The following is a 5,386-nucleotide window of genomic DNA, read 5'->3' as shown; positions in this document are numbered from 1 at the left end:
AAAAAAAAAAAAAAAGAAAAGAAGAAGTCCAACCATCTTGTGGCTTGTTTACTCACATTTTCTAGCAGAATACCCACAGCACATGAAGGTTTTCAGGTTTTGTTCACCTACTCACACAACATACGGAGGATTTGAGGGGCTATTTTTGTGTGTTTTGTTACTGTTTTGTTCTGAGAAACAGGATCTCAAAATAGGAGAGGGGATTGAGACACTGAATGTAGTATACTGCAAATAAAATAATCAGAATTGCTAAAGGCTGTATTATTTGACAAAGCAAACAGCTTTTAATTTTAAAGCAAGTGTTTATTTATTTGGGAAATGGGATTTCACTGTGTAGTTGTGGCTGGCCTCAGGCTCACTGGATAAGTAAATCTCAGAAGGATACAGCTCTCATTCCACAGTGTGTGATCAGTATTTATTGCCAAGGTAGAGAGTAAATGGTTAGAACTGTTTACAAGATCTTGAGGCAGGAGATTCTTGGTATAAGCATTACAATGTCGTGTCTGGATTGTAACAAGATTATGAGGTCAGAGAAATCAGCATTTGAATAACCCCAGGATAAACTTTCCACAACCTACAAAACATTATTCCTACACAAACTGTCTGGGAGCCAAAACTGTTCTCTATAGTGACCCTCCTGAGGGTGAATGAAAGGAGGACACGACTGCTGAAGGCATGGTTGAGGGAAAGGTTTCTATTCTAGATGTGGGGGAAAGTACAGCCAGAGGCATCTGGAAGGGTCCAGAGCAGGAAGAGAAAGCAGACTGAACCAGGCTAGGAGAGAGAGAAGGGGAGAATGCATGAGAGAAGCAGAGAAAAAAGATGTGCACCCCGAGGGACTGGTAAGCTGCCTCCCCACACTGTTCAGAGTAAATGTCCCCATGGTTCCAGCTTGCAAGCCTGCCTCTTGCTCCACAGACTTACCACAGCTTGTCTGCAACCTCAGCTTGTGTCACAGGCCTGAACCTTTCTGAACAAACTCACTTTCTGTCACCATGATCTTATGCCACCACTGTCAGCTTTCTTATTCCTTTACATTCTGGTCCTCTACACCAAACTAAGCCAAGTGTTTCTCTAATGCAGAGCCAAATGTTTCTCTGTTAATGCTAAGTGTATTTTTTACACTAACAACCTGTCAAAGTTACTTAACGATTAAGATGTTCATTCCTATCCTGCCTTGGTAAATGATTTTTGCTACTGCCATTAAATTATGGTGTGCTCTATTCAGATATGACCAATCTATTTAGCCCTCAATCTTGTCAGAAGTCTGCTAATTGTTAATATAGTTAAGTTTAAGACAGACAGAAACTCTAAAAGCCTAACAGATGACACTGCAAGGTCTCAAGAGATTTGGACACAGCTACAAGAGACTGCCTGGTATGTGGTATGAAAACTACTGAGAAACACTGAGGACAGACTAGAGAGTCAAATGCCTCATCTTGTCTAAGTCAAGGGGAGGAATTTCTCATTTCATGCATTATCTGATCCACAGAAAAATGGGCTCTTCATAAAAAGCCCTCTGTCTTCTGGGCTTGAAAGCCAGACTGACTCCACTCAAGAGTCCATGGAGAACACAGAGACCTGTTGGGACTACAGATGAACTCTGTCATTTTTTAATTAATATATGAATGCTAGATTATAATATATTCTTTCCTAGATTTCTGACTACATTGACAGCTAAGGTAACTGTAGCTTGACAGCTAGAAAACAGACCTAACTCCTTACCCTAAGGTAATCCACCACAACATCTACTCATTAATTCGTTAACTAGCTAAGACTGCCAAATTTCTTACACACATCATGATAAATAATACACAAATTCAGATGTAAGCTTTCACAGATGTGAAAGCTTCCTACCTAAACTCAGTTTCCATTGATTAAATGCTTCATATTTCCTCTTCTTGCTATGAACCTGTCCTAAGGTTATTCAAGTTCTTATAAATTTGCCTAACTCTAATGAAACATTCTACTACATGATCCAACTGTATAATCACAAAGTCTTGTTCCTTCTGCTCCACAAAAAGCATATCTTAAAGATTGTTCATGATGTTAACTCATGTTCTTATCTCTTTTGTAAACTTCTAAGCTACAGGAGACCCATTCAGATCTACCTCTCATGGACCAAACAGACTCCACCCAGATAAGTACGCCTGCTGGTCAATAGCCTAAAGTTCCCACTTGCTAACTATTTCAGAGGGTGGAGTTCCTCCGGGTTTTAAATGTTCATCTAAGAAAAAATTTTTTCTTTCTCCCAAACGTACTTAATCTTATTCTCTATCTATAAATACAAATATGTTTTAGCATCTTGTCAAGTCCGGGCACTTACTACATCCAAGACAGCTGCAGAGAAGCAGCCCACAGATTCTCCAATCTTCTCACACAGCCGCTTCTACCAGACCTGTTCCTTCTGATCTCTTCACAGACGGTTCCACAGACACGTCAAGGAAACAGCCAATTCTCCTAAGACTGGATTAACACTCCCATACACATTCCTCTAGGTTTCCTAGAGACTCAGCTCCCCAAAGTCAGCAGGACGTAATTAAAGACCACGATGGATGAACCTATTCCTGCTCCACCATTGCCTCTTTCTAGTCTTTTTTCTTTTTTAATTAAACCAAAACAGGGCATTTTGTCTAAGCTCCACCCTAGAGTTACCTGGCAACAGCCAACTATGCATGAATCACTATAAAAAGGGCTGCTTGTCCCCTCCACTCTCTTGCCTTCTGGCTCCCTTTCTCACCTTACCTCTTCTCTCTCCATTCCCTTCTACCCTGTCTCCACATGCTCTACTGGCTAGCCTCTACTCCTCTACTCTTTCTCTCTCATGCTGCCTTTCTCTGACTCTATTACCCTCTTGGCTCCCCTCTCCATGCCCTGAATAAACTCCATTCTATACTGTACTGTTGTGTGACTGGTCCCTCACTGATATCTCAACATGAGCTGTGGGAGGCACCCCGTTCCCCCCATACCTGACTACACCGCCACCAAAACAATCCTTCTCTATCTTTTCATAAAACACAACACTCATAGCTGATTTCCTCCATTGTCCCATGCCCCCTCTCCTAAGCCTTGTTACCACCAATATCGAAATTGCTTTATCTATAATCTACTATCCCCCTCTCTTCATAAACTCTTTCTAGTTTCCTGGCTCCTATTTGTGCCCTAAGTTAAACACATAAAACAAGAGATTTCAAGCTAGGTTCTGCATGAGAGAATATACAGTGTTTGTCTTTCTGGACCTAGGACACAACACTACAATATTTTCTAATCCCATCCATTTACTTGAAAATTTCATGACTTCATTTTTCTTCACAGATGAGTGATGTTCCATTTGTATGTGTAACAAGTTTTCCTTACCTATTCACCTTTTAAAGAACATCAAAGCTGGTTCCATTCTCAACTATTGTGTATGGAACAGCTATTAAATTGGGTGTACAGGTTTCTGTTTAGAAAAATACAAAATCTGTTGAGTATAAACCAGGGATGATACACCTTAGTCATATCATAGGTTTTACCTCTAGTGGTTTATGAAACTGCCACGGACATGGCCATGGGCCCCTCTCAATCAGTGGGAAACAGGGTCTCAGACAGATGGGCAAAGAGACGGCAAGTATTGACAGACACAGGTAGGAGAGAGTGTGCTGGATCTGATAGTATTTACTAAAGAACCCCTGGTGGTGGGTTTGAGGATAGACTATCATTGCATCAGAGCATTCACCTGGCTCCATTTTAAGTGGTAAATGTGGCCTGGTCCCCGCCATCTTTTGATGTATGCATTCCTTTTGTTTTGTGTCACTGTAACTTGGCGGATGTGTCCGCCTGGTTTTTGTTTTTCTTCTGTATAAAAAAAGTCTGGTGTTCGTTTGGACAATACATTCAGATCTAGTACACTCTCTCCTGTCTGTGTCTGTCAATTCTCAACGACTCTTTGCCCATTTGTCTGAGACCCTGTTTCCCACGAATTGTGAGGGGCCAACTGGGCCCGGTTCGTGGCTTGAAACCTTCAGTCTATTAACTGTGTGTTGCATGTAGTTTTAAAATCATGCTACTGCCTTTGCCCAGGACTATGCTACCAGGCCCTCCCTGCCTGCTTCTGTTCTACCTGGCTTGGATCAATGATTGTCTGATGCCAGCTACAACCGGGCCTCTCTCTCTCTCAACCTGCCCCTGCTCCGGGAGGGGTCTCATTAACAGACCACTCCCGAGAGAGCCTAGAATCCGCAGATAAAAGATACTCTGACAGCTTTGTTGTTTTAACTTACCTGTTATCTCAATTGCAGGGCATAAATATCTGCTGCCTGGAAATGTATGCTCTTACCAAATCACCATTCCATTTCTCCTTCTGCGCCAAACTCAGTTAATTCTTCCAAACAGCTCCTGCCAAATATCTCTGGTAATCCACCCACAGGATACCTTCAGGCCTTGGCAGCCACAAGATCTTACAGGATTACTGCACGTTCCTCGCTCCAAAGCCTGGCAGGAAGGGGCCACTCCTTCCTGGTGTTTGCCAATTCGTCCTCAAAATCAAAAGTCCCGCCTGTACCTCCCAGCAATTGGTTCCTGGCTTTCTTTATAGACAAATCAAGAACCACTTAGAGAACTAGAACTTAGTATCAGAAACTATTGTGGATTGTGCTGGGGCTAATTATATTTGATGTTAATTCCGTTCTCCTGTGAAGAATTGTGAACAAGGAATAAGTCACCACTCAGGTGATTTCCTTAACCTGCTTCCCACCTTAACTTGTAAAATAAAAGAGAGATGGTGATTGAGCAGAGAAAGGGAAGGTAGAGCAGAAGGTGGGGGGACAGAAGAAGGAGAAAATGGAAGAGGGAGAGGATGCAGAGGAGGAAAAAGAAGAAGAAGAAGAAGAAAAGCAGAGCAGAAGCACGTGGCCTGGAGAAACCGCAAGTTCTAAGGGGTCTCACAGATATGAAAGACGGTAGTGTAGTGCTAGATCTGCCCAATCTAGGTGCACAGCATGTATTCTTATTAATTGAGTTGTGTTTTCATTGCCAGGGCATATTTGGGTTGGAAATTTACTGCACAAGAAGCCCCCCCCCCCTTATACTGTGTGTATAAGTGGACCTCTTTTTGTTAGGAATAGCATAGTGTGACTTTAATCACAGTACTCAGAGGCAGAGGCAGAGGCAGGCAGATTTCTGTGAGTTCAAGGCAAACCTGGTCTACATAGTAAATTCCAGAACAGACAGGACTATATACAAAGACTCCATCTCAAAAAGCCAACACAAATAAATAAAAACATATATTTTATTTTTAGATAAAAACTTAATTTGATAATCAAAAAAGCTAAGTAAATTAACAAGGGCTGCAATTACAGCTTGCTATAAACCCATTCCTTCTCTGTGTTGGTCCTGGCACCTCTGA

The 5,386-nt window shown here is 41.9% G+C and overlaps 1 protein-coding gene across 1 annotated transcript in view; it reads right to left on the bottom strand.

The window, feature by feature from the left end:
* Nucleotides 1-4,436, bottom strand: part of LOC110316210 (C-type lectin domain family 2 member D11-like) — a 10,987-nt gene extending 6,551 nt beyond the window's left edge. The window contains exon 1 of the mRNA XM_029535056.1: nt 4,263-4,436. The gene's annotated coding sequence lies outside the window, so the exon portion shown is untranslated. The remainder of the gene's footprint in view (nt 1-4,262) is intronic.
* Between the last annotated feature and the right edge of the window lie 950 nt (nt 4,437-5,386).

The sequence above is a fragment of the Mus pahari genome, chromosome 2 (genome assembly GCF_900095145.1).
Source record: "Mus pahari chromosome 2, PAHARI_EIJ_v1.1, whole genome shotgun sequence".
Classification (NCBI taxonomy): Eukaryota; Metazoa; Chordata; class Mammalia; order Rodentia; family Muridae; genus Mus; species Mus pahari.
The sequence above is the reverse complement of the archived record's forward strand: the minus strand, read 5'-3'. Positions and strand labels throughout refer to the sequence as shown.